Source organism: Aotus nancymaae, unplaced genomic scaffold, assembly GCF_030222135.1.
Source record: "Aotus nancymaae isolate 86718 unplaced genomic scaffold, 86718_ANA_hifiasm-v0.15.2.pri h1tg000020l, whole genome shotgun sequence".
NCBI lineage: Eukaryota > Metazoa > Chordata > Mammalia > Primates > Aotidae > Aotus > Aotus nancymaae.
The window spans coordinates 12896028-12906277 of record NW_026988432.1 but is presented as its reverse complement, the minus strand read 5'-3'; positions in this window follow the sequence as shown (position 1 = coordinate 12906277).

The following is a 10250-nucleotide window of genomic DNA, read 5'->3' as shown; positions in this document are numbered from 1 at the left end:
GTTTGTTAGTCATTTAACCAAACTGATTAAAAGAAAAAAACACGATTTATCTTCCTTTTATTATACTTTAGAAACAAAGAAACATATTTTCAGCCAATTTCTACTGTGGCTTCATAAATGCTGAGTTAATTTTTATGTTTGCTTTGCATATTGGAGATATCTAATTCAGAATTTTTCTCCCAGCTTCTTAGTTGCTAAATGAAGTATTAAACCTCTCACAAAGCAATTCAACAAATTGCTCGTACTTTGATGTCCGAGTATCTCCAAAACTCTAAGTATATATCCAATTTATGAAGCCCTATTAACAAATCTACTCATTCCCCACCACAGTTTTACTATTAAAGATGTTTCATTGTAGACTGTAACTTCCAGAAAAAGAAATTGTTTTCTGCATAAGCTAGCTGGGAACTGTGAAGCCAATAGAGGCTTCACCATTTACTTGCCATTGAAAGAAATAACTTTCAGGTTCCAAAAGATCTTAGATCTCTCTGTTCTTCATTGTGGATGGAAACTCTCAATATTACCTGTGTAAATTAGTAAAAAGAACAAAAGTATCCTATGCAATAAAAGTGCATTGCACTTTTAAAAGTGAATTCTATTTTCAATATAATATCAAGAACTCTAGAAAATTTTATTTAGAAAATATGTTACAGATCATATTGTATATATTACTAATTACACATTTGGAAAACTATTTTGATTAGAACTGAAAGATTGAAAGAGATAGTACTTTAAGCCATTTTTGTGTTGCTATAAAGAAATATCTGAGGCTAAATAATTTATAAAGAAAAGGGGTTTCATTGGCTCGCTGTTCTGCAGGCTGTAAAGAAGGCATGGTGCTGGCATCTTCTGGACTTCTGGTGAGGCCTCAAGGAGATTATCATCATGGCAAAAGGTGAAGCAGGAGCAGGCACCTCACATGGTGAGATCAGGAGCAAGGGATGAATGTTAGTGACCTACTGTTATAAACAAACAGGTCTTGTGAGAGTTCACTCACCATCATAAGGACAGCAGGAAGACATTCATGAGTGGTACACTCCCTGACCCAAACACTTTCAACCAGGCCCCACTTCCAACACTGGAGGTTAAATTTCTACATGAGATTTGGAGGTAACAAACATCTAAACTATATTAGACGGAGTAAGATGCATTAAATAATAAAAACCAAGAGCTCACAGTTAGCAATCATAGAGTTGTTCTACTCTCTTTTTTATACTGTTTGCAAATGCACACACACACACACACACACACACAGTCATAAACATAAGTATACACATACACATGCCTATATATATCAAAGTGCTTTCAGGAAAACAAATTTTTATTCACTGAGGGTAGGCTTTGTAAAACTTTGTACAGACTTTACTCAATTATTCTAAAAGCTAGTTGATATTACCAAACTTTACCAAATTCTAGAAGTTTAGTTAAATGTTTAAAAAAACCTTGAATAAATTACTCCATTTGCCCACATTAGATAAATTCATAGGCTACTTGATTAATATGGAACTACAATGATAAAAACAGGCATATTTTCCTGAATCATTGGGTTCCTCATCTGTGAAAAAGGATGAATATTCATTTCATAGAATGCTGTGAGAATTAAATCAATGTGCTTATGCACAATATTTGAATGACGAGCAGCCAGGCAGGTATTGCTAATATAGCATTATAATGAATCTTTCTTGTAAGCTGAGATAAGTACAATATTTTGAATCTATTGATGTTAAGTGCCTAAATTAATGTTTGACCATGTCAACCAATATGAGTTTCTTTGGGGCGAGATCATTATATTTTTGACTCACATATTTGAGATCAGTGTGACAATTGATCATAAGTGCACGATATTCTCCTAGGGGAAGTATTGGAAGGTGTTGTGGCATATACTCCTACTCACCTATTCATCTTTATTGACCAAATTCTGATTTTGTTCTGTGTGGCACTGTTCTCAGAAAAAAGAAATTCCAAATTATCAGCCTCTCTTGCTGCTATGGATATCCTTGGGATGGATTACTGTGGTCACAAATTTTCTAGGGAGGACTGGAAGAGAATTTGCTTTTTTGATACAAGCATGTTCTCCTTCACCCACCAACTTTCTTTCTTTCAGACTGCAAAGCAGACATGGCTAGAGTTAGGTCAGCCATTGTTCTCTGAGAAAGTAGCATACATGAGAAAAGGCCAAATGCTGTAAATGCTAGAGCAGAAAAATATGAAGGGTATCAGGACATTGGTGCTAGCAAGCAGCCCACATCAACCCTGTTCCCTAACCCTTACTATGTGAGTAAAAGCGAACCGATTTTAATGAAGCCAGTTAAAACTGGTTTTTCCTTACAAGAGCAAAATAGAAATCTTATTAACAGACGTTATTTTGCTCCTAAAAACTGTCCTTGCATCGTTCCTAACACTCAGAACCTATATTTAAAATAATGTCACAACTAAAGTTATTTTGTCTCCCAAGTAATATTTAAATTTTGGTCATTAAAATTTTGTATTTTAATATCAATATTTGTTATCTGTTTTCTTATAGAAATCTATGCTGAGCACTGAAATTAGTATTTCAAAATAAGGCCTTCTGGACCAGATGGATACTGAGAGTTAATTAACAGCATCATATTTAATAGATGGTAGGTCTCAAGATACTTCTAGTACATTAAAATAACTTTCTGGTCTTTTTTTTTCCCTGTGAACTCATCTGTTTTCAACTCTTGTCTACTTTCTGTTTATGAAGCAATTCTCCAACCTTTACAACATTTGATCTTCCCACATTCCTGTTATAATAATAACATATAAATATTATTATAATCACCTTTTTTATAGTGCCAAAGCAAAAGTTACACCAAAGTTTATCAAGCAGGAAAGGTTTTACTTAAGTTTGTTCCAATAGTGGAGAGAATCTAGAACACAGTCTGATTTAATGTTGATGAAATAGAGGGTTGCAGCGTTTTTAAGAGCTGAGGTCAGCGAGATCATAGACTATGCTGACTGGCTTTTCCCAGAGGAAAAGTAAACTCTCCTATCTTCATGACAAGAGGTCGTTTTACAACTTGTAGCAGGACTCCAGCTGAAGTTAAGCTCTACCCTCCCACAGAAACTGGAACTTAGGGAGCCTATTTCCTTGGTAATTGCATTCCAAAAGGATGATTCCCAGGTACATGAGAAAGATATTTCTGGATATCAAAACTGGCAAGAAGCTTTAAAGATTTACATATCAAAAGAGAAAGGCTTTTACAATTACAAATTCTCTAAAGTTAATGCTCTTAAGAAAAAGGACCTCAGGGTCCTAGAGCCATAAGGAAGCCTGTCTAAGTTTAGTCAACCTGAGAGGAATTTAAGGTCTTCTTGGTCAATGAAGGAAAAAGGAAATTATTTGAACTTTTCGTTCTCTTTTGTCACACAATTGAAAACAGTAAGTTAGGGTTGAAACATAAGTCTTTAGAAGCTGTAATCCATGGTAGCTCAATTTTTCTATCTGCCTTTCTTCTTTCTCTTTTTTCCTCTCCTGCTTTGCTCTACTGATTCTTCATTTACTTATTCATTTTATTTTATGATATAATTTCTTTTTACAGAAATATGTTTTAATTTTTAAAACAAAATAAAATTTCTCAATGATTCCCAAGTTAAGAAATAACTACTAGTAATATACTGGTATGTATATTTTCGGATTTTTTCAATAAATATATTTATATAATGGTGCTTATGTTTGTGTATGCATATACCTATAGAATATACCAATTTTCTGCATAAATTACACATGTACAAATGTATCATGATTAACCTGTATAAAAAGTTCACATCATGGGTTTGTAAAGCTTGATGAATTACTTTTACCCCTTTCCCAGTATTGATAAAATATTAAAACCTCAAAATAAACTATAATTTATACCCTTTTCTATGTTTTATGTTAATGCTTGCATATATGAGAGCTTTACATGTATTTTAAACTTCACAATGTACCATAACAAATCACTATGTTTTACTGCCAATGCTCATTTATAGTTGCTCACATATTTGCCTTTCCAGAGTTTCTGTGTTTTGGTGCTTCCATCTGGATTAATTTTTCTTCTTTTTTAATATTTGTTTAGTGCAGGAGTGTTGAAAGAAAATTTCCATAACTTTTGTTCATTTGAAATATCTTTATTTCACTTTTACTTTTGAAACTAATGTTTGGAGATATTTCACTTCAGCAATTTAAGTGTGCTGCTCTTGACTTCCAGATTTCACTGTTTTTTATAGGAAAGTCATTTGTTAGATTTAGTTTTGCTCCTTTAAAAATAACCTCTCTTTTCCTACTCTGGTTGATTTTAGAGTATATTATTATTTTTATTACTACTAGAGATAGAGTCTTACCCTGTCACTCAGGCTGGAGTGTAGTGGTGCAATCTCAGCTCACTGCAACTTCTACCTCTTGGGTTCCAGAGATTCTTGTGCCGCAGCCATCCAAGTAGCTGGGATTACAGGCATTTGCCATCATGCCCAGCTAATTTTTGTATTTTTGGTAGAGACGGGGTTTCACCATATTGGCCAGGGTGGTCTCAAACTACTGGCCTCAGGTGGTTGACCTACCATGGCCTCCCAAAGTGCTGGGATTACAAGAGTGAGCCACTGAGCCCAACCTAGAGTATATCCTTTATCTATGTCTTTCAATAGTTTTATTCAAATGTTTCTACTTGTAGTGTTCCTTACATTTATCCTTCCTTGGGTTATACAGTCACTGAGTTTCTTCAATCTATGATATATTTTATGAATGTTGCAAAGTTATTAGCCATATATCTGTCAATATTCCTTCTGCCTCATTTTTGTTTTTGTCATCTCCTTCAAGGCCTCCACTTACACATATGTCAATGCTATTTTTTCTTTTCTTCTCATTATTCCTCAGCTTGTTTATTTTTTATTGATTTATCTTTCAGATCACCAGTTTTGTTTTTCAGTTTTATGTTTTTCAGCCCTGTCTGCTGTTGCAGCTATCCATTCAATTTCACATATATATATATATACACACACGTACACACACATATTTCAAGTTACATACATAGTATATATATGTGTGTGTGTATATATATACACACACACACACATATATACACATATGATTTTTTTTTCCTGTCCTAGAATGACTACCTAATTCTTTTATATAAATTAAAGTTTTCTGGTAAACTTCTTCATTAATCTACAATGCCTATGTTATTTTAGGCATTCATGTAGAGAGCCATAGGATGGGATTCTGATCACTAAATTAATTTCTAAGATGAGCCATAGCTAGGTTTAAGTTTGGTAACTCTCGTTCTAGTTTACCTAACTTACGTGACTTGTAAGAATTTGAGCTACAAGTCTGGTGGGTCTCTAAACTCTTTAGTGCTAAAAGATTATGGGAAATTACATTGTGATTTTCGGCGCTTTTAAAATTAGCTTATTTGTTTTAACTCCTTATGCAGTTATACAACTTGTTAAATAACTTGAGGAGAAATCAACCATGCTTTTAAGGTAGTTTTCTTCTCTCTGGTGGGTCTGTTCTTTTTTTGTTTCCTTTTCATGTGTTTATCTAAAATTTCAAACTACCTGTTAGAATCCTTTATCTCCAGTCTCCTGTGTCATCCTAGAACTCAGAAAATATTCCTTAGATATAACTGGCCATGTACATTATATGGAACATGACATTAGTTAGTCAGTCTAGTTCACTGGTTCTCAGCTATAGCTATGTTCCCCCCAATGGGACGATTCACAATGTCCAGAGACATTTTTATTTTTCACACTGTGAATGTAGAATCCAGCATTTGCTAATTTGCATCACACAAGGCACAGAACATCCTGTACAACAGATAATGAATAATTATCTGACCCCAATTTTTCCTTGAATTGAGACTGATTCTTAGCCCATGCCCAAGATAGACAAATACTAAGGGTTGTAGAAGACAGGGGAAGCTCACCTTGGAATACTTATCAGCTCACCTTGGAATAGTTCTCTCACCTCTAAAATTTTCATGTAGTTACTCTTCATTGCTTCCATAGCCCTCTGATGCTTTGAAATAATATTTCTTTTCATAATTCTATCATTTACTATTATTGGAGGAAATTCTTCTCTGCAATAGCATGCTACATTATACACTGGCATGCAAAAGGGTCATGATTATACACCACAGTGCCACACAATACAAATGTAATACAGGTTGATTTGGATAGAACTTGCATAACAGAAGTGAAGTGTATGAAGTTCCTCCAGATCTCACTGGCTCACAACTTAGGCTAATGAATGATAGTTGCATGTGCCATTGGCCAACATTCTAGTATAGAGTGATCCTGCCTACTCATGATCTGCATCTTTATATTGATAGGAAATCAGAAAATCACTGCAACCACTTAAAAATAGAAAAATGGTTATAGAAGAGGTGTTGATAGACAGAAGAGCCTCCTGCATTTATCTAACTCCAATCTGGCTGAGCCAGCTGTTGGTAGTGTTACCACAATGCGATGGGATAAATTTCAATGATATTATTACCCTATCAATCTATTCTCTTGACCTAGATGACTCATTAAATTGGACCTATTTTCCATCAGTTACAGTGGTTTCTGCAGTAATGGTTAGGAGTGAGATATTAATATGTTCCTGTGCACCTTCTGCGCTCTACATTTTTAATTCAAGAAAGCTGTCTATCTCTGCTTGTACTGCCCTCTGCATTATTGCCAGGAAACATTCTTTAGAAGCAATCTGGGTAATTGCAGGGTTCCTCTAATTAGTTTCTCTTCTCTTAAAGATCACTACCCTTCATTTTTTGCTGTCCAATGTCTAGAAACCTTTGTTTTATATATTTTGTCTTGTTTTTGAGTTGCTTAAAATGGGAGGATAAAACCATTCCTCGTAACTTCATCATGGCCTATAGTGGAAATGTCTGATCCAACGTCTTTGAAGCTATAATTCTGTTACCCTTTTTTCCCCCTCAATGTCTTCCTTTTATTTTATTTATAACTTTTAGTTATTTAAAAATCATTTTAGTAATGTATATTTTATTTTTAAAATGTCTAAATTTTTGTGTTCTTCAAATATGTTGCACTCATGTTGATAGGGAATTCCATGACCAGTCACTATGAGCATGTATATAACACGGATATAATTCAGGGTAATTCGGAAAGCCAATTTCATTCATTCCTGTCAATAATTTGATGCCCAGCTTTCACTCTTACAACCTGAAGATGCAATTGGAGGAATAAAAGTCACGTGATTGTATCAATAGGTTTGGGATAACTATTTGGCAAAATCGAACATCCATTCTTGATAAAAACTCTCAGGAAACTAGGAATGGGGAGAACTTCTTCAAATTGATAAAACATATCTACAAATCAAGTACACATAACACCATACATAATGATCAGAAAATTGAAGCTTTCCAGCTAAGATCAGAAACAAGAAAGAATGTCCCCTCACACCACAGCATTTCAACATCAACCTGGATATCCTTGCTAACACCAGAAGAGAAGAAAAGGCAATAAATGTACACAGATTGGGGAAGAAGAAATAAAACTTTGTTTACAGATAACATGCTCATCTATGTATAAAATCTGAAAATATTGACCATAAATATTCCTGGAACTAACAAGCAATTATTATAGGAAGGTTGCAGGATTCAAGGTTAGTGTAAAAGAGTCAATCAACTTCCTATATACCAGTAATAAAACGAGTAGCTTTGAAATTAAGAACACAATACCATTTCCATTACACCCCTAAAAGAATGAAATGCTTAAGTATACATCTGTCTGTCTGTCTGTCTATCTATGTATGTATGTATTCATGTATCCATCTATCTATATCTGTCATCTCTCTATCAGACCTATGTGAGAAAAACTATGAAACTCTGATAAGAGTTATCAGAGAAGTACTAAAGAAGTCAAGCAATATTCCATGATCATGAATAGAAAGACTAAATATTGCCAAGATATCAGCTCTTTTCAAATTAATCTGTAGATTCAATGACTTCCCAATCAAAATCATAGCAGCTTATTTTGTGGCTACTGACTAACTATAAAATTTATATGTTAGGGCAAAGATCCAGATTAATGAACTCAATATTAAGGGAAAAGAACAAAGATGAAGGACTGACTCTAGCCAACTTTAAGTCTTACTATAAAGCTACAGTAATCAGGGCATTGTGGTATTTACAAAATAATAGACGTGTAGAATAATGGAACAGAATAAAGAACCCACAAACAGATTCATGTAGTATAATGAACAGATCTTTGACAAAGAAGCAAAGCTCTATAGTGGAGCAAAGAGAGCTTTTATTGCAAATGGCGCTGGGACAACTGAACTTCCACATATTAAAAATGAATCTAGACAACAGATTTATAGCTTCACAAAAATTAACTCAAAATAGAACATACACCTAAATGTAGAACACAAAACTATAAAACTCCAAGAAGATATCATAGGAAAAGGCTAGATTACCTTGAGCTAGGTGGTGACTTTTTAAATACAAAAAAAAAATCATGATCTAAGAAAGAAATAATTGATATCCTAAATTTTATTACAGTTAAAAACTTCTACTTTATCGGTAATATACAAAGAAAGCTTAAAGCTCATCAGTAAGAAAACAAACAACCCAATTAATAAAATAGGCAAAAGCCTGAACAGACAGGCAATGGACTGAATATTTGAATCCCTCCTGCTGTCCCCAAATCTACATGTTGAAAACTTAATCTGAATGTGATGGTATTTGGAGGCAAGGCCTTTGTTGTGAGGGCGGAGCCCTGGAGAATAAGATTAGAACACTTAAGAGGCCAGGAAGCTGCATAGCTTTCTTTCCCCTGTGATAGGATACAATGAAAAGTCAGCAGCCTGCAACCTAGAAAAGGACCTCAAGCTTCGAAAACCAAAGCTCAGTCATGCTGGCATTCTAATAATCTTGAGCTTCCAGCCTCAAGATCTGTGAGAAATTAATTTCTGTTATCTACAAGCTATCCTGCCTGTAGTCCTTTGTTAGAGTCCTGAATTGACTAAATACACCTCATTGAAGATGAGTTACAGATGACAAGTAAGGATATGAAAAAGATGTTCAACTTCATATGTCATCAGAGAATTGCAAATTAAAATGACAATAAGATATCACTACCCATACGATTGAATGGTCAAAATCCAAAACGATGGCCATACCAAATGCTGGCAAGGATGTGGAACAACAGAACTGCAGGTAGAAATGTGAACTGATACAGCTAGCTACTTTGGTAAAAGGCGAAAGATTTATTCGTTATGAAGAGAAACCAGAGCATAACTAGCTACTTTGGAAGTCAGTTAGGCAGTTTTTTATAAAAGTAAACATCCTCTTACCACGTGATCCAGTAACACTCCTTGGTATTTACTCAAATAAACTGGAAACATATGTCCATGCAAAAACCTGCACATGAGTGTTTATAGCAGCTTTATTCAGAACTGCCAAAACTTGGAAGTCACCAAATGTCCTTTAGTGGGTGAACAGATACTCCAATGTGGTTCATCCAAACAATGAAACATTACCCAGTGCTTAAAAAAGCGGGAGAGAAGGCTGTCAAGCCACAAATATATATGGAGGAAACTAAAGTGCATATTACTAAGAGAAAGAAATTTATTTGAACAGGACACATACTATATGATTCCAACGATATGACATTTAGGAAAAGACAAAACTATCAAAAATATATATACAAATGGTTACCAGAGGTTAAAGGGAGGCGGAATGAATAGACAGAATACGGAGGATTGTCAGGGCAATAAAACTATTCCTTATAATACAACAATAGTGGAAATATGCCCTGATACATTTTTTAAATACCATAGAATGTACAACACATAAAGTGAACCCTAACATAAACTAGGGACTTTGGGTAATAACGATGTGTCAATGTAGGTTCATTGACTGTGATAAATAGATCCCTATGGAAAGGGACGTCTACAGAGGGGAGGTTGTGTATGCGTAGGGGAAGGAGGTTACATGGAATCTCCCTATATTTTTCCTTGAATCTTACTTTGAACCTACCACTGCTTTTACAATAATTTTTTAATTAAAAATTAACACCACATATGAATTTTAAAACACTATGACTCTTATAGAACTGTCTTTAGTTATTTTAGATCATGCTTTTTAATATCCACTGTTAAAGCAGTATTTCGAATTTTAAGGTTGAGTTTAATTCTTTTTAATAGCTGAGAGCCTTTTAGATTTTAGTCTGGTAAATACGGTGAGCAATCACATTGAGGTCTATTTAGAGTTTAAAATTAGGTATGAATTTAA